This window comes from Malaya genurostris, chromosome 1 (genome assembly GCF_030247185.1).
Source record: "Malaya genurostris strain Urasoe2022 chromosome 1, Malgen_1.1, whole genome shotgun sequence".
Lineage (NCBI taxonomy): Eukaryota > Metazoa > Arthropoda > Insecta > Diptera > Culicidae > Malaya > Malaya genurostris.
The window spans coordinates 110,953,011-110,979,572 of NC_080570.1; the positions used below are offsets into that span (position 1 = coordinate 110,953,011).

Consider the following 26,562-nt stretch of genomic DNA (forward strand, 5'->3'; position numbering starts at 1 on the left):
CTCAACAACAGCAGTTTTCCATCAAAGTACCCATGAAATCATAATAAAACAAAACTGAAAACTGGTACCAACGTTGCCAGGTATACCGATTTCTCGGTATTTATACAGATTTTTGACCTCTATATCACAATACAGATATGTTCTCCCAAAATACCGATAATTCACGGATCACACAGATAAGTACCGATTTTGGTTTTTAGCTTGAATAGACATAAGAAAATGTTTTCGTGGGACCTTTTTTTTGGCTCACCTTTTCTACTACTTATGTAGAAGAGATATTGATACCGATATGATACAGATAGATTTTTGCGCCGACTACATATTTTTGGAAAAATGACCTGGCAACGCAGATAGGTACAATCATTTTTCTTAGTGTGAACAGTGCGGTTTTAACTTTATATTACTATCGTTAAAACATGTTATAACCTTTATGAATAATTCTTATCTTTGGAACCAACTTTTCTTTTTATAAGGTCATATGATAGATTCATAGTTTTGGTTTTAATTAATAATATAGAGAAAATGGCATACTGTGATTTTGTTTAAAGTTCGATCCACTTAATATTGGAATAAACAGTTTATTTTCTTATAGCACTCCTATCGTCCGGCTCCGTTGAGGAAACTGACTTCTGAACTGTCCTGGTCAAAGTTGTGTACAATTCAATGAGATTTGACAAAAACTCACTCGCGGTTGGTGAACTTGACGACATTGCAAACATCATCGGATTCAATCCAGATACAGTCTGTTACATACTTTTGAATATTGTTTTATTAGATCAACAACTTGCATACAAATATACAGAATTGAATTTATTGAGATTCAATAAAATTGTAACAGATGGAAGCCGAAAGAAGGAAATTAATGTTACACATCCACAACCCATTGCGGTCGGGTTTTAACATAATTGAATACATTCGTTGATTGGTGTCACTCCAACAAGATGGTATTAAACGCCTTTAAATGCTCCGTCATATCATTTTCCCGCAGGCACTCAGTAATAAGGTATGACTACAATCTTTCGCAAAATGTTCTTAAGCGTGAATCGTTCGTGAAAGATTTAGGAGTTATTCTTGATGATAAACTTAATTTTAAGAATCACATTGACTACGTGATTTCGAAGGCATCGAAACTCTTAGGCTTCATATTACGAATTACCAAAAATTTCGCTAACATACATATTCCAGTCATATTCCGTCGGCGGCACTCCTTCGAAACCTGTAAATCATTAAGATTAACATTATTGGCATCAAGTTTCCTTACGATGTAGGTCGAAAGCCGGATTGTGGCCAAAAGTCCATTTGCAACCCAACCCGGAAAGTGAAAACGATGAACTGATAACGGGTCCAGCTTCTCGTTCAAGCCAACACTCATACACGCATCCACCACTGATTCACTCATATGTTTTGCTACCTTCTTGCTACGGAGAAGGAAATCTTACTAATTCTACTGATTGCAAGAAGAACTTCTCCCATTTCTCACTTTTCAAATCTTCAAGTGATAAATCTCGGGAGAACGAGCTGATGAAAAGATTTATTAAAATAGCTTACTCCTCCTCCTCTTCCTCCTTCTCCTCCGACCGAAGGAGGCGATAGAAATGGTGGGTCCAGAGCAGGTTCCGTAAAATCTATCTTACCATCATTGCACTACTTGCTAAGTCACTCCATCCAGCACTTGGGCAGCTTTGGGTTGCTGGGACGACTCGGGTGCAAAACGTACTGCATTGGAAACAGTTGTGCCCGGTGCACGGCATGTAAGATTGCCATTGGTCTATAAATATACTGTGACCAGATAAGGCGAAAAACGGAGTGTGTGAAGGGAGAGGATAGGGAAAGGAAGTTAGTCCAAAGTCATTAGGGAATTTACCAACGAAAGGCACCGATTGCATCAGTTGGCGTGCGGAAGCTGACCTACCGCACCGGATTGGTATTTCTGAGTCAAGTTGTTTGGTTGGCCACTTGTTGAACTTTGACTTATTGACTTAATATTTGTCTTCATTCGAAGAGATTGATGAACAAACTTGACATTGATGCTGTTTTCACTGGTAGGACGTATTTGTTTGTCGGTCGATACGTCTTGGTTTCAGCAAAGAAATGATACATGCTAGAGTAAAGCTGTTGTGTGTTTGCATTTGCCAATTATCATCGAGTATTCATTCAAACACTTTTCAAAAACTTTGCTTGAATATTTCGTCCAAATAAAAATTCATTTCAAAATTGAGCACAAAAACTATTATGAACAGCAGACAGTTTCGTAGTGTATAACAAATATTTAACTGAAATAATTAAAATGACGCACATCTCATTTAATTATTTATATTCTAATCAACAGATTAACTATATTTTCATTTTCTTTGCGCGACTCGCCAAAGAACACTTGCCAGCTGGCAAGCTCCTTGGGATAGAGAGGATCTGGGACGGTGGATGCACTCAATTATTCTTAAAATATCGACAAAGGCATGGTTCAGGGGACTGGATGTGAGTAGGGATTTCATTCGTGTGATGTCCAGATTCATGTCCAATCACTACACGTTAGATGCACACCTTCTTCGAATTGGACTTTCCGAAACTAATCATTGTGCTTGTGGCGAAGGTTATCGCGATATTGATCATGTCGTTTGGACATGCGTGGAGTTGTCAGATCTCAACTATTAAATTCATTCGTATCCGAGCAGTCGTCCGCGATACACTTGTTGTTTTTTCGCTCCGTATCGGGACGGTATCGATTACAAAACCTCGAGTGCGAAGGTGTTTCCCTAGCAAGGGCTGGAGGAAACATTTTTTTGTTCTCTTAGATCCAGTGGTTGATCGAGTGATAAACACCGGCAGCAGACAGTGGTATACACACTTGCTTGCGACCATTTCTACCTGTCGCTTCAATAGCATCGGCACCAGCAGTGAGTGACTGGATCATCAAGGTCACGCGAGAGAAATAATCCAAGCAAAGGACCAACTCACCCATCAGCTCAACAAACCATACCGGTGAAGTAGTTTTTTCATTTTATATTTCAACTTTTTTCCTACTTCTCACTATCCTATCTATTTTTTCTATTTTCCTTGATAGTGTGGGAGACTTTGTTTCTCCTGCACAGAAAATATGTCTTCCGATGAGGGGAACCTCGGGGAAGATGATGATAAACCTAGAGATGAGGAACGTTTGGATGAATATCCTGATAGTGATACATCTGAAATGGATATCCCCGCTCCCCCTCTGGGAAAACCACCAATCCGTCAGAAGGTCTATCAGGATGACGGATCGGATGGCCCGTGGGTAGTTTACTTCCGGCCCATAGCTAAATCCCTCAGAGTCCTCAATATTTCTCGAGATCTGACTAAACACTACTCGGCAGTAAAACACATAGACAAAGTATCTCCGAACAAACTGCGCGTTGTCGTGACTGATCTAAAACAAGCAAACGACATTGCTACCAATGAGATTTTCACGAGGGAATATCGCGTCTACGTACCTTCTCGGATGGTGGAGATCGACGGTGTGGTCCACGAAGAAAGTTTAACTGTCGAAGATCTGATGAAGGATGGGATTGGCCGCTTCAAAAATCCCGACCTTCAACCAGTGAAGATATTGGAGTGCAAGCAATTGCACTCTAAATCGACACAAGATGGAAAGTATCATCCATCAAACTCTTTTCGTGTGACCTTCGCCGGTTCTGCACTTCCGAATTACGTTGTAGTGGGAGGGGTTCGTCTACCTGTTCGGTTGTATGTACCGAAAGTAATGCACTGCTCAAACTGCAAACAGATGGGACATACGGCTCAAGTCTGTTGTAACAAACCACGATGTGGTAAATGTGGTGAGGGACACAGAGATGACTCCTGCAGGAAGTCAATCGAAAAGTGTATTTACTGTGGTGAGAATCCGCATGCTCTTTTTGAGTGCTCTAAATATAAACAACGCGAGGAAAAGCTCAAGCGAACCGTGAAGGAGCACTCCAAACGATCTTACGCGGAAATCCTCAAACGAGCTACTCCACATATCTCTGACAACCCATTCGCTTTTTTGTCGACTGACGCTGATGTTTTAAATGACCCCGACGAAGGACCTTCTTCTGTTCAGCTAGGAACAAACAGGAAACGACCAATTATGTCCTCTCCTAAGCTTCCTCGCAAAGGTCTTAAAATACTAGAAACTAAAATATTAAAACGGAACCAAAACAACAATGTCACAGAGCCGAAGCCAATACCTCCTGGATTTCGAAAATCGAATTACAACCAGGAATTTCCAGCACTTCCAGGGACACTAAAAAACCCAAGTGATCCCAAAACACAACCAGAAAACCCGACAAACGTTGGATTACTGAAACTCTCTGATATCGTGGACTGGATATTAACAGCATTCAATATAACTGATCCTCTTAAAAGTATTCTAACGGCTTTATTACCAACAGTAAGAACATTTTTAAAACAGTTGACTGAACAATGGCCCCTCCTTACAGCGATCGTATCTATCGATGGCTGAAATACCTACAGAAATCGAGAATATGATCACTATACTCCAGTGGAATTGCAGAAGTATCATCCCAAAATTAGATTCTTTCAAATTTTTGATAAATTCGCGTAACTGCGACGTATTTTCATTGTGTGAAACATGGCTCACTTCAAATATAAACTTTGACTTCCACAATTTCAACATTATACGCCTGGATCGAGGAGACTCCTATGGAGGGGTTCTTTTAGGGATCAAAAAGTGCTATTCATTTTATCGAATTAACCTCCCCTTGATCCCGGGCATTGAAGTTGTTGCTTGCCAAATCAGAATTAGAGGCAAAGATCTTTGTATAGCTTCTATCTACATACCTCCCAGAGTCTCGATAGGGCATCGACGACTTGCAGACATCATGGAGCTTCTTCCCACTCCGCGGTTAGTTTTAGGAGACTTTAACTCGCATGGTACGGGGTGGGGCTGCCTATATGATGATAACCGTTCTTCGTTAATTTATGATCTGTGCGACAACTTCAATATGACAATTTTAAATACGGGTGAAATGACACGCAATCCAAGACCGCCAGCCCGCTCTAGTGCGCTGGACTTATCCCTTTGCTCGACATCACTACAGCTAGATTGCAAGTGGAAGGTAATCCCTGATCCCCACGGTAGTGATCACTTGCCGATTTTGGTTTCAATATCCACTGGTGCACAAACACCGACATCAGTCGATATGACATATGATCTCACGAAAAACATCGACTGGAATTCCTACTCGATCGCGGTATCCCAAGCTCTTGAAACGAAACAACCAGATTCGCTTGAAGAAGAATACAAATCCCTAGCTGACTTGATCCTCAACGCCGCGATTCAAGCCCAGACCAAACGAGTACCCAAAACTACAATCACTACGCGACCTTCAACCCCATGGTGGGATAAAGAGTGCTCGGAAATATATAAAACAAAATCATCCGCGTATAAAAAATTCGGGAACAGTGGCAAGCGCGAAGACTACGAAAAATATGCATCATTAGAAAAGACCATGAAAAATCTGATTAAAGCAAAAAAAAAGGTTACTGGCGTCGGTTCGTCAATGGCCTATCTAGGGAAACATCGATGACCACTCTGTGGAATACAGCCCGTCGTATGAGAAATGCAACCACTAATAACGAATCCGTAGAATATTCAAATCGCTGGATATTTGACTTCGCCAAGAAAGTTTGCCCGGATTTTGTTCGGGAATCGAATACCTATCGCGTCGCGTCCTCTCTATACACTGAAAACGATACCCCCTTTACGATGACGGAGTTCTCTCTTGCCCTCTTATCGTGCAACAACAATGCCCCCGGGCGTGATAAAATTAAATTCAATTTGCTTAAAAATCTTCCCAATATCGCGAAAAAACGTCTGTTGAACTTGTTCAACAAGTTCGTCGAACAGAACTTTGTTCCTCAAGACTGGAGACAAGTGAGGGTTATCGCTATTCAGAAACCGGACAAACCAGCCTCCAACCACAACTCGTATCGGCCGATTGCAATGCTTTCCTGTATTCGGAAACTGCTGGAAAAAATGATTCTGTTTCGTCTCGATGAATGGATGGAAACAAGTGGCTTGCTTTCAGATACACAATTTGGCTTCCGTAAAGGCAAAGGAACGAACGATTGCCTTGCGCTGCTTTCTACAGAAATTCAAATGGCATTCGCTCACAAGAAGCAAATGGCATCAGTATTCTTGGACATAAAGGGGGCTTTTGATTCAGTTTCCATAAAAATTCTCTCGGAGAAGCTGCACAAGCATGGTCTTTCCCCACTTTTCAACAATTTTTTGCACAACTTATTATCGGAAAAGCACATGTTTTTTACACATGAAGACTTGACGACCTCACGAATTAGTTACATGGGCCTTCCCCAGGGCTCATGCCTCAGCCCCCTTCTTTATAACTTTTACGTCAATGACATCGATGAATGTCTTGAAAATTCTTGCACGTTAAGGCAACTTGCAGATGATGGCGTGGTGTCTATTATAGGATCCAAGTCTACCGACCTGCAAGGACCATTACAAACTACCTTAGACACTTTGTCTACATGGGCTCTAAAGCTGGGTATCGAATTCTCCACGGAGAAAACTGAGTTGGTAGTATTTTCCAGGAAGCGTGAACCTGCACAACTACAGCTTCAACTAATGGGTCAAACCATAGCTCAGGCCTTCACATTCAAATACCTCGGAGTCTGGTTCGATTCCAAAGGTACCTGGGGATGTCACATTAGGTATCTGAAACGAAAATGCCAAAAAAGAATCAACTTTCTACGTACAGTGACCGGGACTTGGTGGGGAGCTCACCCAACAGATCTTATAAGGCTGTACCAAACAACGATATTGTCAGTGATGGAGTATGGATGTTTCTGTTTCCGTTCAGCCGCGAAAATACACTTTATCAAGCTGGAGAGAGTCCAGTATCGTTGCTTGCGTATAGCCTTGGGTTGTATGCAGTCGACTCATACGGGGAGTCTCGAGGTACTGGCGGGAATTCTCCCGTTGAAAAACCGTTTGTGGGATCTCTCATATCGACAACTCATTCGATGTAGCGTCTTAAACCCGTTGGTTATCGATAACTTTGAACGGCTAGTCGAGCTTAATTCTCAGACCCGATTTATGACATTGTACTTTGATTTCATGTCACGTAACAATAATTCTTCTTCCTACAATCCTCACAGTGTTCGTTTCTATGATACTTCTAATTCTACGGTGTTTTTCGACACATCCATGAAAGAAGATATTTATGGAATCCCGGATCACGTATGCCCTCAAGTGATCCCAAATATTTTTAATGACAAATTTAGAGAAGTCGACTGTAATAAAATGTTTTACACTGACGGATCACATCTCGACGGGTCCACTGGCTTCGGTATTTTTAATGAAAATTTCACCGCCTCCTATAAACTCAGTGATCCGGCTTCAGTTTACGTCGCAGAACTAGCTGCAATTCAGTATACCCTTGAGATCATTGAAACTTTGCCCACAGACCACTACTTCATTGTATCGGACAGTCTCAGCTCTATCGAGGCTCTTCGCTCAGTGAAGCCTGGAAAGTACTCGCCGTATTTCCTGGGGAAAATACGGGAACAACTGAGTGCTTTATCTGAAAAATCATACCGGATTACCTTGGTTTGGGTCCCATCACATTGTTCCGTAAGGGGTAATGAGATGGCGGACTCACTGGCCAAGGTGGGCGCATTACAAGGTGAAACCTATGAAAGACCAATCTGCTTCAATGAATTTTTCAGTCGTTCTCGTCAAGAGGCACTCGTCAGCTGGCAAACCTCCTGGAATGATGGATATCTAGGACGGTGGTTACATTCCATTATACCGCAGGTATCGACGAAAGCTTGGTTCCGAGGGTTGGATGTGAACCGGGACTTTATTCGCACAATGTCAAGACTTATGTCCAACCACTCTTTGCTCAAAGCGCATCTTCATCGTGTTGGCCTTAGTGAGAGTAATCTTTGCGTTTGCGGAGACGGTTATCATGACATCGAGCATGTTGTTTGGGTGTGCTCCGAGTATTGCGACGTCAGACTCCAGCTAATTGATTCCCTTCGGGCCCAAGGTAGACCACCTTATGTTCCAGTCCGTGACGTTTTGGCAACCAGAGATCTCCTTTACATGACCTACCTCTATAACTTCCTCAAAGCTATAAACGTGCAAATCTAGTTCCCTCTCTTTCTCTTTCTTTCTTCTACAGTGGTCCTACCCCAAACGAACTAAACACTGGTCAAGCTGAATTGCTGGAAACCATCCATAAATGACACACCAACATCAAAGTACACCAACAAAGCATCCGAGTTTAGTATAGTCTCTTCCTCGTTACAATCTGGAGAACGTCGAGAACCCGGAAATGCAAAGTGTGTTTAAAAGATGCAAGCTATTAATGAATGATTTGTAATATCAAAATATGTTCAAAATCAATACAGTATAGGTCCCACCCTCCTGACACTCCTTTACTAACTCTAGGGGAGCAGGTCGCCCCATAATACGGCTTCCACTTTTTTCCACCTAACAACAAGACAATCGGCCACGTTAAGCTAACGCAAATGAGCCCAATAAAAATTTTATTATAAAAAAAAAAAAAAACAACGTCAATGACTCCACCAAAAGCAGCGCAGAAAATAAATCATCAAACCACACCCTTTGAAAAAAAAAAAAAAAACTATTAAATTCCTTGCGTACCCAAGGTAGACTATCCAATGTCCCAATTCGAGACATTCTTGCTTGTCGTGACCTTTCTTACATGAAACTTCTTTACCATTTCATAAAGACAATTGAAGTTTCAATTTAATAATTTACCCTTTTGAGGATTAGTTCTGATTCCTACTGCGTCCATTAGTTCATCCAATAACAAAATTTTAATAAAAATGATGTGCAAATAATGTTCTTAAGTAGATTTAATAATAAATAACGAAATACCTAATATGATATTTAAAAAATAAGAAGAATATAGAAAATAAGCTATCCACAATTTTTTTTTTCAAATTATGATAAAAGACAATATTTTATTCAAACTAAAAATTGATCCTTTAGTGTACGAGGTTAAACTTGAGCATAATGAAAACCGGATAAAATTTAAGTTATTCCTTCATAAATTTTCGAACTTTTGATTGAACGCTCTTCATCAAGTTCCGGACAAGTGTTCCATCGCATTTTTTGGACGCTTGAGCCCAAGTTTTTTTGAATTCCTGCATGTTTCCAGCTGCCTTACCAGTCTTCTTGAAGACCCTCTTCACGATTGCCCAGTAACGTTCGATGGGTCGAAGCTGAGGGTAAATTGGTGGTTTGATATTTTTCTCAACGAAATTTATACTCTTTTCCGCAAGCCAATTGAGAGTGATTTTGGCATAGTGAGCCGACGCTAAATCCGGCCAAAACAGTGGAGGTGTACTATGCTTCTTATATAAATGCAGCAATCACTTCTGGAGACACTCAGATCGATAGATTTCTGCATTTATAGTTCCGGTAGTGTAAAAAATGGTTGACTTCAAACCACGGGAATATATTGCTTGCCATACCAGTACCTTTCGACCGAATATCTCCACTTAAATCGACCTGTCCGCATCGCTCACATCCTCCATAACGACGACAGTTAAGTATTGTGGACCTGGAAGGGTTTTTGAGTCATAAGTCTCATCGTCCATCAAAAGGCATGCATCCGGACACTGCAAAAGACGCGAATACAATTTCCGGGCCCTTGTTGCTGCTCGCTTCTTCTGTTCTACACTTTGTTTTGAGATTTTCTGCTTTTTGTAGGTCTTCAGGTGATCTCGCCTCTTGATACACTGGATCATTCCGACACTGTTTTCGTTTTTTTTGCCAAATCACGTATTGACATTGATTTGTTCTTCATGATTAGAGATACCACTTTCTGGTCAAGTTTCGGGGTGGGAGAACCGCGTTTTCTGCCTCATCCTGGTAGGTCATCCAAAGAATAGTGTTTCTTGAACTTATTAATGATGGTTTTAATACTGGCATGATGAATTCCTAACCGCTTCGCCACTTTTCGCATAGTAATACCCTTCTCACTTAGCCATGTGTCCAGATCCTTAATTTTCAATTCCTTTTCAATACGCGACATTTTGAAAACGCAGAATTTCAACCGCACAAACAAGTAAACAAACGAAAGCTGATAGCCAAACGCATAGCATGCTGTGATCTGAGCATAAAAAACCATCACAAATACATGCGTACAACACAAGTGTATGCGGCTAGCTTATTTTCGATACACTCCTTAGAGCTGGTGTATCTTGTTCTAAATTGGTTTTGTTGATGAGAGTCCTTCATTACTGTTGATGACTGTTTCAGAAGTACTTGGGTTGCTTGGGGCCGGTGTAGAAAGAGTACCCTTGTCCATGGGTGTGAATGACTTCTTGTGCAATTTCTCGCAAGACTTACCGCAGTGGAGAGATTTTCATCAAGATTGATATGTGACCAGCTGATGGTCGTAGGTGACCAGCGATTTATATGAAATCATTGTGCCCTGATCGCATGCCACATAAGACGGAATTGGAAGCGCATTCGTAACATACGTACGCAAATTCGGCAAGTTCTAAGGAGGGTAGTGACTGTTATTAAATGTAGGAAAAACATGAAACCAACTTATTTTATGTGGTACCAAAACCCCTAAATAACTACGATCTGTTGACGAATACCGTCACGTAGTTTCGTTTTCTGTCGGTACGTTAGTAAAGACATGGCACTTCGGTGCAAAAAATGTTTTAAAAATAGTATTAAGTAATCTATAAGTGTCGCTATCGACACTACTTTGATCAGCTGTTTATGTTGAACCGTTAGGTGGTGTTAGTAGTTCAACATAAACTGCTGATGCACTAATGAGATAAAGGCGAAACGTAAAAAGTGTAAAAAGAAAAAAAAGGGAAAAAATGAAGCCAATATTTCAGCAACTGGAATAATTATTGGAAATTTCGTAGTGATATTCTATGATCACACTTTCCTCTAGAATCCCCACAATTCCTTTCCCCAATGTTTCACATTTTTAACTAATTTACTACAATTTGGAGCTCCAATAAAACGAAGCGAGTCAACCTGTCCCACATACATTTGAGCAGGTAAGCACAAGTAAGCACGAACAATTTTCCTAGGAAAGAATTTTCTCGTACTGCGACATGGTTTTCCGAACATATTCATCGTTTGCGGATAAGTGTAGATCATGCAAATGTATTTCTAAATTACAATCCTTCACACAAACTCTTGTAATTGATGTCCTGCTATAGAAGTGAACGTGGATAACACTATTCGTTTTATTTAGTTGCAGTTTTTACCTATCTCTACAGAAAAATAATAGAATTGCTGGAGAAATCGAGAAATTTTGATCGCAGCTCCGAAGACCCATAGTGTTATATATCATTTGACTCAGATCGACAAGATCGGAAAACGTGTGTGTATGTGTGCACCTATCGACTATATTTTAAACTGCACAATTGTTGAACCGATTTCAACAAGCTTCGGCTCGCTACTATTGAATCATTAATCGAAGATCAAATGGCTGTCACTATAATAGTGTAAGTGACGCAATAAAGTCAACACCAAAATTAACTTACTAACGTACTAACTTACTAACTTACTAACTTATTAACCTACCAACTTACTAACTTATTAATTTACCAACCTATTGACTATTCAATTACTAAATCTAATTAAGGTGCGGGTAAGGTCTTTTGTTTCTTTTTTCTTTGTGTTTTCTCATAGCCAAACATTTCAAGAATGTTTTTTTTTAATTTTTAGGACTCTGGAAGTTATGGGCTATCTTTTTTACTGCGAAAAGGCAAGAACTAGGTGCACAGACTCAACAGCTCTGCTTCGATTGATTTGAAAATTTGACAAAACATTCTTAAAATTAATATTTTTACGTTTCGTCATCAGCGCAATGCAGTTCAAATTGAACTGTTTAATACAAAAGTTCGGCAGTTCAATTTGAACCGCTAAGCAGACGTAAGCTATTTGCAGAACAGTTCTTTTATTTGCAACGGAGTGCATTGTCTTTACTGACGTGCCGGACGAAAACGTGTTTCCGCCTTTTTATGGCCGATGCAAATTTGGTCACATTTAGGGGTTAGTCAAATTTTGTGCTAGAGCTCTTAACCGTTTTTAATTTTTCTACGTTTCGTCTTTGACTCAGTTCAGCATTGAACAGTTCAATTTGAGCTGCTCAGCATTGATGAGTCAAAGACGCAACGTAAAAATATTAAAAACGGTTATGTACCCTAGCACCAAATTTACTAATCCCTAAATGGTTCTTGAAATGTTTTGTTATAACAAAATACAAAGGAAAAATATAATTTTTTGAAAGTCCCGTCCCGTCCCCCTGTTTCCTTCGATTTTTTGTACAATAAAGTTTCGATTTTAGAGACAATAAACTTTAAACTCGAAAGCACGTTTAAAAAGTCCGTGTCCATTTCATTCAAAAACTTCTGCACCATTTTTCTTTCAAATTGTGTACTCGCTTTCTATATATAAAATACCCAACAGTTACTAAATGGCGGATGTTTTCGAGAAAAATCGCAATTTTGGTTTTAATCGGTCACTTTAAATTTTAAAAATATATAACCAAAACGTTCTAGACTCCAGAAAAACATCTACTTTAACTATGTTGCTCTGATTTTTGGACTTCGGATAATTCTTAGCAGTGGACACCGTAAATCATGATTTCTAAAACGCGTCTTCGAAAAACTTTTTCACCGACTTATTTCTCAACATTTTTCCACGAAAAATTACAAAATATTGTTCGAATAAAGCTGTGTATAATGCAAAACATTTAAATTTATTATTTTGAACGATAGTTTCGCGAAGGTGGAGTTTTTTTCATCCGTTAGACTACTCAATAACCTGGTTTTAAACCATCCAGTAAATCCCATTCAACTTCAAAATTTGATTAATCAGGAAACTTGCAAACCAAAACAAAAGCTGAAGCTTTATAAAAACCAAATATGATTTGATACCCTCACACTTCACATTTTATTTTCATGTTGCTTTAAATCGCCTAATTTATCATTTGTAGTTAATATGTTTTGTCTCTTCTGTGAAAAAAATATAACTCTATTATATTATATATAACAGCTAATATTATTCGACCAAAACAAAGTACTTCAACCAGTCGCAACCGGTATTCTTTTCTGTTGAATGGAAATTAGAGTTTTTTTCTCTGCAAAAAGGAAACGATGGTTTGTATACAAACCGCCAAAAAACATACTTGTGGGCTCGTCCGGGATTTGAACCCGGGACCTCTCGCACCCTAAGCGAAAATCATACCCCTAGACCAACGAGCCCGTTGAATGACCGCGCCGTCGATGGTGTGGTCATTGGTAGGAAGCGATTTTTGGATATTTTTTCTTTTCGCGTTCGCATAAGTCGGTTGCGTTGGCATGACAGCGTTGCCTGTGTCGTTTTACTCGATTGCTCGTGTGGTTGCTGCTTCGGTGGAAGAAAGAGAAAACCACCTATCACCGAGTAAATTGATGCGTTCTCTGTAGTCAGTTGAAGATGATGAGGAATAATAAAAATCGCACCATGGAATTCAATATTAATGTTTCTGGTTATGCTGACGCAATATAAATGTTCGACACGACAGTGGCTCGAGACAACAGAATGTTAGACTATGAATCGTGGGCTTACTTAACTTCCCGGTCAAACTGGAGCCCTGTTTCTGAATCATGAGCATTTGATACGATTTCATGGTGTGCGAGCAGGCAAATGGAACCGAACAAATAAATGCGATTAATAGATCTAGCAAATTAGATTAGGGAATTTCAGCAATGACGTGAATCGAACATATGGTTTGAATTTTACATTGAAAGTATTCAGTTTAAGACGTAACAAAATAAACGGATGTTGTCTACAAATGTACAATTTTCCTACCGTCTACAGTCTTATTCCAGTTTGTCTTTTGATCAATTCAGTCCTATTAACTGCAATAAGAGCTTTGTAAAGCGTCATCGTCACGAAAACCCGGTCAATGCCAATGAATGAAACAATACTAATCACGCCTTCACTTCCTGCTCCTAATAGATCAATCATGAACATGCCCCAAGCTTAGTTACTTCATTTTTTAACTCAAACCGTGCGTCCATTGTCCGCAATATTATCTCAATGAAATCCGGACTATTTCTGTCCGAACCAAACCGGGAGCCTTGCAGTAACATTGCATCAGCTAATTCATTGCCTTAACTGCAGGGCGGCTGTAGTGGTTGCTGCTGCACTGGTACATTTGTTCGAGTTTCCCCGAAGGCGCTTTATCTTTTCAATTACTTCGAACCCGTCGGTAAATGTAAGCATGTCAACGGAATGAAATTAAAGCCTCCAATACCCACAAACCCTTTGTGTATGCCATTTCCAGTTGGATTCTATAACTACACACTAATCTATCATCATCATCATCACGACACCCCGTCTGGCTACCGTCGAATAGTTTATGACCAGTGACTAAGACCTGGGTTGGACTTTGTTGGATTAATAACTTCTACAGATTTGCTCGACCGCACTCGAAGAGGTTGAGGGATACTTCCATGTGTACTGGATTTTATCGATGATTCGCCTTTTCACTTTCATGAAACATGATTCACTTATTATAAGGATTCGCCGTTTGTTTTTTACGCGCTCCCAGTGATTGGCTCTGTTGATGTTTACGCAGTAGAGGTAATTAAATCAGGAACGACTAGCTCGAATTTGGGTGAAACTTTGCACTTGTCTTCAGAATGGCAAACATTCAACTTTTCACAGATAGAGTGAATGATTCGACTCAAGACTGATTTTTGAAAATGGCGAATTATATCGTCGTAATTCGAAAACTTTTACTTATAAAAGTGAATGGAGTACAGTGAGAAGTCGGGTAAAGAGCAAATGTCACTTTCTGGGTAAAGTAACAAAGTATAGTTGTCATGCAATACTAACATCGATTTGTACCGATCGTAAACAAATCTTTTTCGTATAACGACTCGTGCAGACGTATTTTTGTGCTCTTTGGAATTTATTAAAGTTTCAAGTGATATTAAAATTTCGTTTTAAAGATTTTTCCACATGATTATTTTTACTGTTTTTGATTAGAAGTACGCTAAAAGCATCCTTTAAGGAACGCGAAAGTACTTCTTGTAATACATACAATGTCAAAATATGACGCTCAAATGTGTGTGAGTGGTGGGGTTGTGGGAATTTTTGTATGAGGTAAAGTTGAGAATCTGAAATACTGTTCAAATCAGCCTATAATAATTAAACTGCTGCTCGTGTTAGAACAGCGTGAAACTTCCAGTTCTGAAATAATCTCGAAAAAAGTCGGAAATCCGCGTAGAAAAATAACCGCAAAACTGAAGAATTTTTTTTATGCCGAATGTCTTAGAAATGCATGAAATGTTGAGATCTGGTGTAATCCAGAAACAAAAATTTAAATCGAAAATTTTCTAAGTGTAAGAGAGTTGACTTTAAAAAATTCGGTATAACATTGGCTCGCAACGCATGTCTAAGACAAAACAAGAAAACCTGAAACGTCACTTCGGAAATCTGCGTAACAAAACCGCGTAGCTTCCGAAACCCGCGTAAAAAAATCCGTATAAAGAACCGCGTAAAATTACAATGTACTGCAGTTTCGGTTTCAGAGCTCAGTTTTAGATTCCAAGTTTCAAAGTTTGAGACTCAAGGTTAAGAATGCAGTTCCAGAATTCAGATGCAAAATTCAATTCCAAAATCAGAATTCATTTTTTGATCCAGAATTTGGAATTTAGCAGTGGCGTCTCGTCCTCATATGCATCTCGTGCACTACACAACCGGTAAAATTCAGTGGAATTGTTTTTTTAAGATTCTCAATTTATTCGATGAAAGCAGATTGGATGATACCGAATATAAAATTATGAGCGATTTTATCCACAGCAATTCCAGTTAGTTCTATGTTCGATGGGTTTAGAATTCAGTTCCATATCCAAAGCTCAGTTCTAGTATCAAAGTTCTGCATTCAATTCCAGAATCCAGGTCCAGAATTCAGTTTCAGGATCCAGTTCAGTATTCAATTTCCAGAACCCAAGGCCAGAATTCAATTCCAGAATCCAGAGTCGGAATTCAGTTCCAGGCTCAGAATTTAGTTCCAAGATTCATAACTCAGGTCCCGAATCAAGCTGCAGGATTCAATTCCAGATTCAGAACTCAGTTCCAGAATCCCAGAAACAAGCTACAGAATCTTGGTCCAGAATCCAACAATGCGCGTTCGAGGAATATGACATCAGCACTATGAAAGAAACATCGTAATAGTGATTTTATTCATCAGTTCATTTCAGAACCAGTAAACTTATTCAAAAGAGCTACTGCGATATTTATTCCCGTTGCAGGTTATGTATTGGCTCGTCAGTCTTATCTAATAAATAACTCCTATATTTTCTTTTCTTTAAAAGTTTCGGACCTTATCGGACCATTCTCAAAGACACAGTCTTAATAAGTTTTCGCTAAACTTATAGTGGTCATAATACATCTACAATGTGTTTTGCGAACGTTCAAACCATTAGTCGCAATTCTAACCGAAACGTTAGTAGAAGTGAAACTATAGGAGTTCTTCATTATATAAGACTGACAAGCCAATACATACTCTACAAATATTTGAAGCTGGCGATAGTGATATTATATTTCCGCTGCAACAAGGGAATTTCAGTAATACAAAAACTACAGTAAATCAGTGATTCAAAGGGGCTGAGCTCTACTATGAAGTTGATAGAACCTCTCATATTTCTTCGAAAAGAACCTGCCTAAATTATGCGAGAAAAAAAAACTTGAAGTAGGTAATGTCAGTGACATAACCGTGAGATTGACGCGGGACTACTGACGAGTTGAATAAAAAGACGGGTGAGTAATGTCACAGTCATAACTGGAGGACGTGAATACGAATACAAATGACAATCGTTCGTATTAGTTGATTGTGTGAATTTTTATTGCTACGCTTCCAGAATTGTGACGGTGCAGTTAAACTAAAGATTGACTCATGAGCGACAAATATTTTCTACTACACAATTAAATAACGCCGAACAAATGATAGTAAAAAATAGCTACATATTGAATTTTTGTGTAAATTATTTTATCAGTCGCTGTTTTTTTTTTATTATGGCCGGTATCATTATTCGTGAAATAGCCGATGGCCGATATGATGGAGAGAGTGTGCCAAAATTGGACCTTGCTCATGGGCCATCAAAGTGTTTGAGTTTTTTTTAAACTCAAATCCTATGCCTCACCCTGTATAAGCTAATATTTTGGCACGCTATTTGAATTGATGTATGGAAGCGATCAATAAGTTTGGACCACTCAAAGATCAACTGAATGGCGAATCTCTCCAGTACATTTTGGCGGTAAAATTTAACTTCAAGGATGTTCGGATGGGAATCGCAGTAAGCGAGAAAGTAGTTCTCTTAAAAAATCATCCTTTAGTTTCACTCTTTTGACGTAGATGGCAGTCTACGCACTGGATGTGTCTCAGTTCATGGATTAACTTAGACCGAAGCTAGCAAGCGTCCAACAAGGGTAGATTTATAGGTTAGGTTGATTTTTATGTTTGGTGTCTATTTTCACTATTTAAACAAGATTTACGCAATAAACGTGATATTCCCAACAATCTTACACTTTCTTCCATTGGTTTAGAGAAGGAATTGAAGAATACATCGAAACAGGGAAACAGTTATTAAGACATCAAATCTGGAAACAAAAAGACATAGTCCTACGCCAAGAAAATACCTAAAATAGATCTATTGAGTCCCTGCTTCCATGTCGATAGAGGCGACCATTGCAGGAGTCTCTTTTTTCCTTCGGTAATCGGTGTTTTTTCAACATTGCACAGCTTGTTTTTCTATTCTACAAAATTATCTTCTCATTTAACAAACTTTTTTTTTCAAAAGTATTTTTTTATAAAAATTATGCACAATTATTTTTTATCTAGCTACTGAGAAAAGTTGGATTTGATAATTTTTCCTTCTTCAATGTGGTTTATAGTACTTTAAGATTATAAATTGAATAATATAATTCAAACCAACTAATATAACGAACTCACCGGTTTTCGTGGTGAGTAGTAATAATATAGTTGAAATAATCAATAAGTGAGACGCATTGACCTTTGTGTAGTGTCATAAAATGATTTGATATAACGTATAGAATAATTAATCTACGTACTTTAACTATAATGCATCATCAGTTTTATCAAAGTCCTATTCAATTGTTAATACTGTAGTGAGTTTCGATTAGAAATATTTTGGGAAGATTCTATTCGTTCCTCGATAGCATTTAAAGTTTCACTTCAGTTACTACGAATAAGAACTGTGATTCAAGACTGGATTTCAGTATCTGGAATTCAAGATTCCTGGATTTCAGTATCCGACATTGTTGACACATTCACTCGGGAAGTCCATGAGTTTTGTGATTCTTCCGAACATCTTGAAACCGGAAAATACTAAGTCGCGCGAATACTACTATTACTAAAATTTATATCGATTCGTATAAATAAACCTATATTAATAATATATCGATTCGTCAAGAAGACAATGCTGCGTGTTTTGTTGGATTAGAAGCTGCTGAAACCGAGTGAAAAAGATTGAAAATCAATACTTCAAATAACAAATTATTGATTCCGGCCAAGCAATTCAGTTGCATCGATTAGAATACGGCCCCAGACAGAGGGGGTAAAATATAGGTGTTTGTGAGAAACACTCGACCGTCTCACACACAGAAACAGAATGCAAATGAAGGAGCTCGGATGGGAAGTGGTATCACATGCGGCTTACTCGCCAGACTTAGCCCCCTTAAATTATCACCTATTTGTGTCGATGGGATACAGCACTCAGTGAGAAGCACTTCCATAACTTTAAAAAAAAAAGTCAAACGAGATTGATGACTCCAAGAATTATTTATGAATCCACAAATTTCCTTTAAGATGGGAAAAATTTTGAGTTAGTTAATACCATGAATGAAGAAATTTTTAATTTTTCTTTTCAAATAAGCGTTTGACATTGTGTTTTTTCCGCTTACTAATTATACATTAGGTATATATAACTGCTATCAATTTCGTGGAAACTCAGCACGCTCGTGTCATACGTGTACATATTTTTAAAAATTGCAAGTAAACACGAGCCATCGATCTCTCTAGGCGCCAAACGAGTAAGTACAACGATATACCGTAGTAACAACAATCGAATGACAACATCAGAGTTCCTGTTTACAAGCGGTGAATCGCTTATCTCATCAGGCTATCATTTGCCTCATGGTTTTAGCATAAACTCGTGGAAGCGTCGCAAATGCACTGGATCTTCCATAGATATCACCACCGTGTGGAATTTTTCCAATTTTTGTTTTTTTTTATTGTGACTCATATTTCTTTTACTCAAAAGAACATGCCGTTCGGTTTGGTCACCGTAGCTGCATTTACGGTCGTCACTCATTCTGAAATATGCTTCTTAGCCGCTTTCGTCGCGAAAAGACATGAGTTGCATATCGCATATCTTCACCGTCGGCCGGGAGAGAGTGTGATTGCAGGGCAATAAAGAAAGAGAATGGGCACTTTCGTTTTTTTTCGAGCTTTTTTTTTCTTCTAATTTACTCTGTGGCAGTGCCGAGTGCTACATGCCACCGCGCTCGGTCGTTGTGTCAAGCAGTTGTTGGTTCGCTTACCTAATGATCGAATTATAACCGTCCGGGAGCTCGGATCGAAGCATTGCTTTCTTTCGACCGACCACTCGCACTGCACCTGCAACTGATCGGTTTGAGTATGTAGGATGCAAACGAATGAGCACAGCCACCTATTTATTCCGTTACTTATTCGTGGACATGATTGAACAAAGCTCAAGAAATCAAAAAGAAAACATGCAAGCTTGCTTGCATGTGATTACGGGTGTGGAGACACACAACCGCGCATAATTACTGGGTTGCCTCTGTTCAAGTGATATCTCGGGTAGCCCTCGATCGGTGGAAACTGTACAAAATGGACTTCCGATGTTACCACGCTGGAAATTGAGTTGACGAAAGAAATCGTTTTACTTTTGTTGCTCGTTAATTTTTGTATCACACTTTAAGCCGACTATTCGTATCTTTCTCCGGTGCCTTCATTTACCTCATCGTCCCTCCTTTTTTAATTACGTTTACAGTGATTTGGGTATGTTGATAACAAAGAAAGTTACACATCTGTTCCTCTCATAGAAACAGGAAGCATTGAAAAATAGTAAGTCGAAAAATAGCTCATCGTCGACGTTGAAGTACAACTACATCAGACAATTCCGTCTTATGTGACATTTGATCAGCACGGGAGATATCCTTGTTAATCGTTTGTAACCTACGAGTACCTGATAACTACGTGTCAATCCAAACTACGAGAAAAAAGTCATATTTAATCAAAAACAATAATAACTGTTCAGCACCATCATCAAACGAATCCAGTTCTTCTGGTCTAACAAAAAATGATGAAATCACCAAACAACCTTCATCTGCTCAAGCATCGAATGCAACCATTGTGCAAAAAGGCTAACTCACCACATCGACTCCAACTAGAGAAGGGGGAATTCGTTCGCTAACGGTTCAAAAGAACTAGTTCTTTTGAAAGAATGAACGAGCTATAGTTCTTTTTTCGAGAACGGTAGGTCCTCAGTTCAAAGTCGAGGGATCTTTCTTTTGTTTTTTTTTTAGTTCGCTCAACCTTTTTTCAAGAACGGTACTAATAAGAAAGTTTCATCACGAAACCTCAGTTCTGCTTCGAGGGACCTTTATTTGCTCGCTTAAGCTTACAAAACTAAATTTTGGTTTAGTCTTTGAACAAACAAACCAACGATGAACAGAACGAACGAACGGCTCTGGAGAACTAGTTCTTTCAACAGAACTTTGCATCACTCAACGGTTCTTTGAAATGAACTGTTTTGCCCATCTCTAACTCCAACGTTCCAAAACGACGACTCCGACCAACGAACGACAACGACCAACTCTTACTGGATAGGAATTGGAGCACCTCTTCTCTGAGAAACCGAGTAACAAAATGATTTCTTCAAGAAATGAAAAGCGGGTGAGTAATGTCACTGTCATAACTGGAGGGCGTGCAAGCGAATAAAAATGACAATTGGTCGTATTAGTTGATTGTGTGAGTTTCGCAACTTTTACTGCTTCGCTTTCAGAATTGTTACGGTGCATTTAAACTAAAAATTGAATTATTGGCGACAAACATTTTTCTACCACACAATCAAATAACGCGGAACAAATAAGAGTATATAAATAACATACTGTAAACATGCAGAATTCTGATGTCGTTTGTTTAGTTTCGGATTTGCATATTTCAGTAAAAGAAACAATCATAATGTTTCATGGGACTCATTTCTGGTATTCAGTAGAGCCAAATTGTGGAATTCTCTACAATATTAAACACTGTTCGGAGCATTTTTCACGAGCGCGAGGCAGTCAAATACTGGCTTTATTCGCACTCGTTTGGTGCGAATTTTGCACAGCGAAAAGTGCTCAAAACTAATCAAATTATTCTAGATTCTAGATAGCACTTAGTTGGTAATTTTTTTCTTCGATTTGCAAAAAGTACATGTATAGTATTTTAGATAACATTAGAAGGCTGATTTTGCATAATGCTCCCCATTTTGTATTGTAAGGAGTGTATCGAAAAAAAACTATCCACTTACATTTATGTTGTACGCATGTATTTGTGATGGTTTTTATGCTCAGATCACAGCATACTGTGCGTTTGGCTGTCAGCTTTCGTTTGTTTACTTGTTTGTGCGGTTGAAATTCTGCGTTTTCAAAATGTCGCGTATTGAAAAGGAAGTGAAAATTAAGGTTCTGGACACATGGCTAAGGGGGTGAGAAGGGTATTACTATGCGAAAATTCGCGAAGTGGTTTGGAATTCATCATGCCATTATGCCATAATTAATAAGTTTGGAGAACACTATTCTTTGGATGAGCCACCAGGAAGAGACAGAAAACCCGGATCTTCCAACCCGCAACTGGACCAGAAAGTGGTATCTCTAATCATAAAGAACAAATCAACGTCAATACGTTATTTGGCCAAAAAAGCAGGATCTAGTGTCGTAATGATCCAGCGTATCAAGAGGCGAAATCACCTGAAGACCCATAAGAAGCAGAAAATCTCGAAACGAAGTGTAGAACAGAAGAAGCGAGCAGCAACAAGGGCCCGGAAATTGTATTCGCGTCTTTTGCAGTGTCCGGATGCATGCGTTTTAATGGATGATGAGACTTATGTAAAGGATGACTCAAAAACCCTTCCAGGGCCACAATACTTTACTGTCGTCGTTGGGGAGGATGTGAGCGATGCGGACAGGTCGATTCAAGTGGAGAAATTCGGTCGAAAAGTATGGCAAGCAATATGTTCCTGTGGTTTGAAGTCAACCATTTTTTACACTACCGGAACAATAAAGGCAGAAATCTATCGATTAGAGTGTCTCCAGAAGAGATTGTTGCCTTTATATAAGAAGCATAGTACACCTCCACTTTTCCACGGATTTAGCGTCGGCTCACTATGCCAAAACCACTCTCAATTGGCTTGCGAAAAAGGGTATAAATTTCGTTGAGAAAAATATCAATCCACCAAATTGCCCTCAGCTTCGACCCATCGAACGTTACTGGGCAATCGTGAAGAGGGTCTTCAAGAAGACTGGTAAGACAGTTGGGAACATGCAGAAGTTCAAAAAAATTTGCGATGCAACACTTGTCCGGAACTTGATTAGGAGCGTTCGATCAAAAGTTTGAAAATTCGTGAAAGAATAACTTAAATTTCATCCGGTTTTCATTATGCTCAAGTTTAACCTCTTTCAATAAAGCATCAATTTTTAGTTTGAATAAAATATCGTTTTTTATTATAATTGGGAAGAAAAATTTGTGAATAGCTTATTTTTGATAGACTCCTTATTTTGCTCCAATGCAAACGATCAGCAGCAGGATGAAGCAATCGCTCTTGTTTGAAGCAAAACTGGCTCTGTAAACGATCAACAGTAGAGCTATTCACAGTGCCGATTGATTCCATACTGAACCAATTTTAATCAAGGGCCTTCTTTTTACGTGGTTTCATTTGTAGCTTTTTCACCAATGGTCGGTCCCAACGGCCACAAAAATAGCAACATATAAAATTTTGGTCCGATTATTTATTTTCGGATTTGCATATTTCAGTGAAAGAAAATGAAATTAAAATACTGTACGGGATTTATTTCTGACATTCAGAAGAGCCAAATTGTGGAACTCTCTACGATATTAAACATTGTTCGGAGCATTTTCCTCAAACGCGAAACATTCAAATGCTGGCTTTATTTGCACTCGTTTGGGGCGAATTTCGCGGTGCGAAAAGTGCACAAAGTAAATCTAACTATTCTAGATTTGCACTAAATTGATAATTTTCATCTTCGATATGCAAAGAAGCAATTTTTATAGTTCTTTAAATAATATTTTTAGCCATTAGAAAGGCTGATTTAGCATAATGTTCCCAATCGTTATCCACTTTGTCTTTTAATTCGCACTAATGCAAACGACCATTAGCAGGATGATAATCGATCTTCTTTGAAACGAAACTGTTCCTACTGAACTGAATTCGTGATACTTGAACAGGAACTGAACTCTGGACCTGAACCAACCGGAATGATCGACTTACTTTACTTTCTGCTCAGTCAACTGCAAGTTGCAACTGCAAATAGATCAAGGTATAACCTTTTGTATCCACCCAGGTACGAGAAAGGCGTTATGAGTTTTCTTCTTTGATAAGTACTAGTTGACAGGCATGTCCAAACACTGCACTGCACTGCGTGCTTCATATAACCACCGCCACCGCGTGTATTGAGAATGCCATTGCGTGCCAGTGCACAAAGAGAAACACGAAACGCAATATCCTAAGCCACGGTGCTCGTGGCGCTGTTTTATTTTCGGCACTGGTGTTTCAAGCTTCGGCATACACCGAAACCGCGTATTTTCAGTTTCGTTAAACACCGGAGCCGAGTGTTTTCAATTTCGCGAAGGCACCGAAGAGCACCCATGCGTTGGTTATACTGTCAATCAATTGAATTCAATCAGACGCGTATTGATGAAAAAAGAATTAATCATTCAAACGCATTTTTCGTCATACCGTGGCGCTATAGGTGCTTATAGTACAAGCAACGTATGTGGCAAAATCGGAAACACTCGGCTTCGGTGTTTGCCGAAGTCAGGAACACTCGACTTCAGTGCTGCCCGAAAATCCAAGCACCGGTGTTTGACAATTACACGACCACCGCTACGAGTGCTTTTTCTACTGCGTTCGGTGTGTGTTTTTCAACACGGGCACGAAGCGTAGCATTCAATACTCCTGGTGGTGTGCTCACGAGTGAAGGTGAGTACCGTGCAGAACGGATCCGTGTTTTTGCCATGCCTGCTAGTTGATACCAAACATTTCAGAGAAGTTTAATTTCGAATTATTTGAGATTATGTCATACAACTGAAAATTTTTTCGAAAGTCATTATATTTCCGATGACATGTAGCAAAAATTATGTTGATACGTTAGATACAAAAAGAGATATTTTTGCCATTAAAAATTTATCACTCTCTTAGAGGGTAAATGTCGGAAAGGTGCTCCATAGTAAAGTAAGTTGAATCCACGATCAAAAACAAATACCTTTAGCTAAAGAGAAAGATAGATATGCTCCCTTTGTTCAATTCATTGGTCCCTTGAATACGATAGTAATGGGCTTATTCGATTAGATATTTTCTTTACTAATACTCACACATGGATTAAAAAGTTCCAGGACTGAAACACAGATGGCGGTTTCGACTAAATTTTCCTGAGTACAAATCTTCATACTTACATGTCAAAATTTCTTGACGTCCTAATGTTTGGCCCATGAGCTTTAGTGATTTAAGTGACGCTAGTCAAGATGCAATAATAGCATCCCTGGGAAGACTATAAGCCGCTTCATTATTTTTATTTTTTTCATGATCCCTTGGTCCACTTTCCACTGTGAAGCTCGGATTTCAGTATTCAATATGTTGTTTTAATTCGGTTAGCTTGTTCACATTAGAATAATCAACTATTGAAATCAATTCCTTAGATTGATTCTTCTGCATATGGACTACGCGATTGAGTCCAACACTACCATAAAACGGCGGATAGATAATGAACCGTCTCAGAATGAACAACCTCTCTTCAGGTGTAGGAAACCAATTATCTACCCATTATAGTTCTCAATTCAATAGACAAAATATTTGCTAGAATGAATGGGGATTGTCTCTTGACTGAAAATCAAACACAACGAGCAGCACAACGAACGACGTGCATTCAAAATATAATTATAGTAATTACAAGCAACAATAATCTTCTAATCATAGGATTTCGCATTAAAATTAATCGCGAAACGGTTGCCGTTGCGGCGGCTCGAGCGTGAAATAGAATTGCGCTTCCAAACCACCTGGTCCGTCAGCTGGATTCCATGTGCTGGTCATATCATCAGGATGATCAGAAATAGTTGAATGGTCGTCGTTGTTTTTATTTGGTGTGTTTTGTTGGTGTTCCAATCACGCCTTGCAAGTACCTACAATAAAGACATTAGCACCTCCTTCTTGTCCGGCGGACAACGTGCAGAGCCCGGTGGTTTTGCCGGGTTCAGTGTGTATTGTTTCTGGAGAATGCAAAGCAAATAACTAGCAGGCGTACATCCTAACAACCCAGGTGGAATAATGCGGAATTGATGATGAATCGCGGCTATTGTGCTAAATTGAGTGGATAATTATATGAGAGTCGGTGTCCCGCATAAATAATACTTGGCTTGGGGTATCCCAGGATGTTCGACTGCCTTCCATTCGATTGAAGTAGGAAAGCGATGGAAATGATTACGATTACGACTGAGGAGGAAATGCTTGATCAAAATTAATTGAAGATTTTTTTGTGTGAAATCTGGAGTATAAGTCGGAACATTGTGTTCAAGGGATTGAAAACATACTTTCCTATGTAAACATGAGGCATGTTCTGTACGTTGTGCAGGTAGAAAATATAAGAATAAATTTTCGAAGACTTTGCGAAGCTCGAGTATTTGACGATGAAAATGTTCGTCTAATGAGACTCGCGAATTTACCTGTTTTGTAATATCGAACTCAACAAGTAATAATCGGACGGCGCAATATTTATGGAATATGAGGGGATGGAGTAAGCTTTTTCAAGCGCTAAACAGGTAGGTTTTGACAGGGAGTGATTCCAGAAATGAATAGCAAGTCATCAGACTTCACGTAGTCTGTTATGAATAAAACCTCGTACAGATTTTAAATGTGACAAGCCATTCATTATTCACAGATGTGAAGACCAATCCTGATTTTTGAAAAAAGGCAGGTTTTTTCGAAATGTTGTAGATCAAAAACTGTAAATTGTACACAAATCATCTTCAAGAGGAAGTTGTCAATTGGAAACTCTAAAACAAATATCCACTAAAAAACCTGTTTTAATCCATTTAGAGGTGTAATGATGTCTTTCTCATATTACTTATATTTTCATGGATATCCTTAAGGATTTTGTCTCGAAATTTCATTCCAAACTTGAATAAAAACTAAAAAGTTTATAACTAGCTTAAATATAATAAACAAATGAATAAATAA

At 38.9% G+C, this 26,562-nt stretch overlaps 1 protein-coding gene and 1 non-coding gene across 4 annotated transcripts in view; one reads left to right on the forward strand and one right to left on the reverse strand.

Moving 5' to 3' along the window:
- Positions 1-26,562, forward strand: part of LOC131425397 (RING finger protein 17) — a 546,443-nt gene that overhangs the window by 323,124 nt on the left and 196,757 nt on the right. Inside the window, exon 1 of one of the 3 annotated variants that reach the window (XM_058587270.1) lies at positions 2,899-2,979. The exons of the other annotated variants lie outside the window; for them this stretch is intronic. The gene's annotated coding sequence lies outside the window, so the exon portion shown is untranslated. Of the gene's footprint in view, positions 1-2,898; positions 2,980-26,562 lie in introns of those variants that run through there. 3 annotated transcript variants of the gene reach the window in all.
- Positions 13,204-13,275, reverse strand: Trnap-agg (transfer RNA proline (anticodon AGG)). Its single transcript has one exon. It is a non-coding gene; the product is annotated as a tRNA-Pro (tRNA).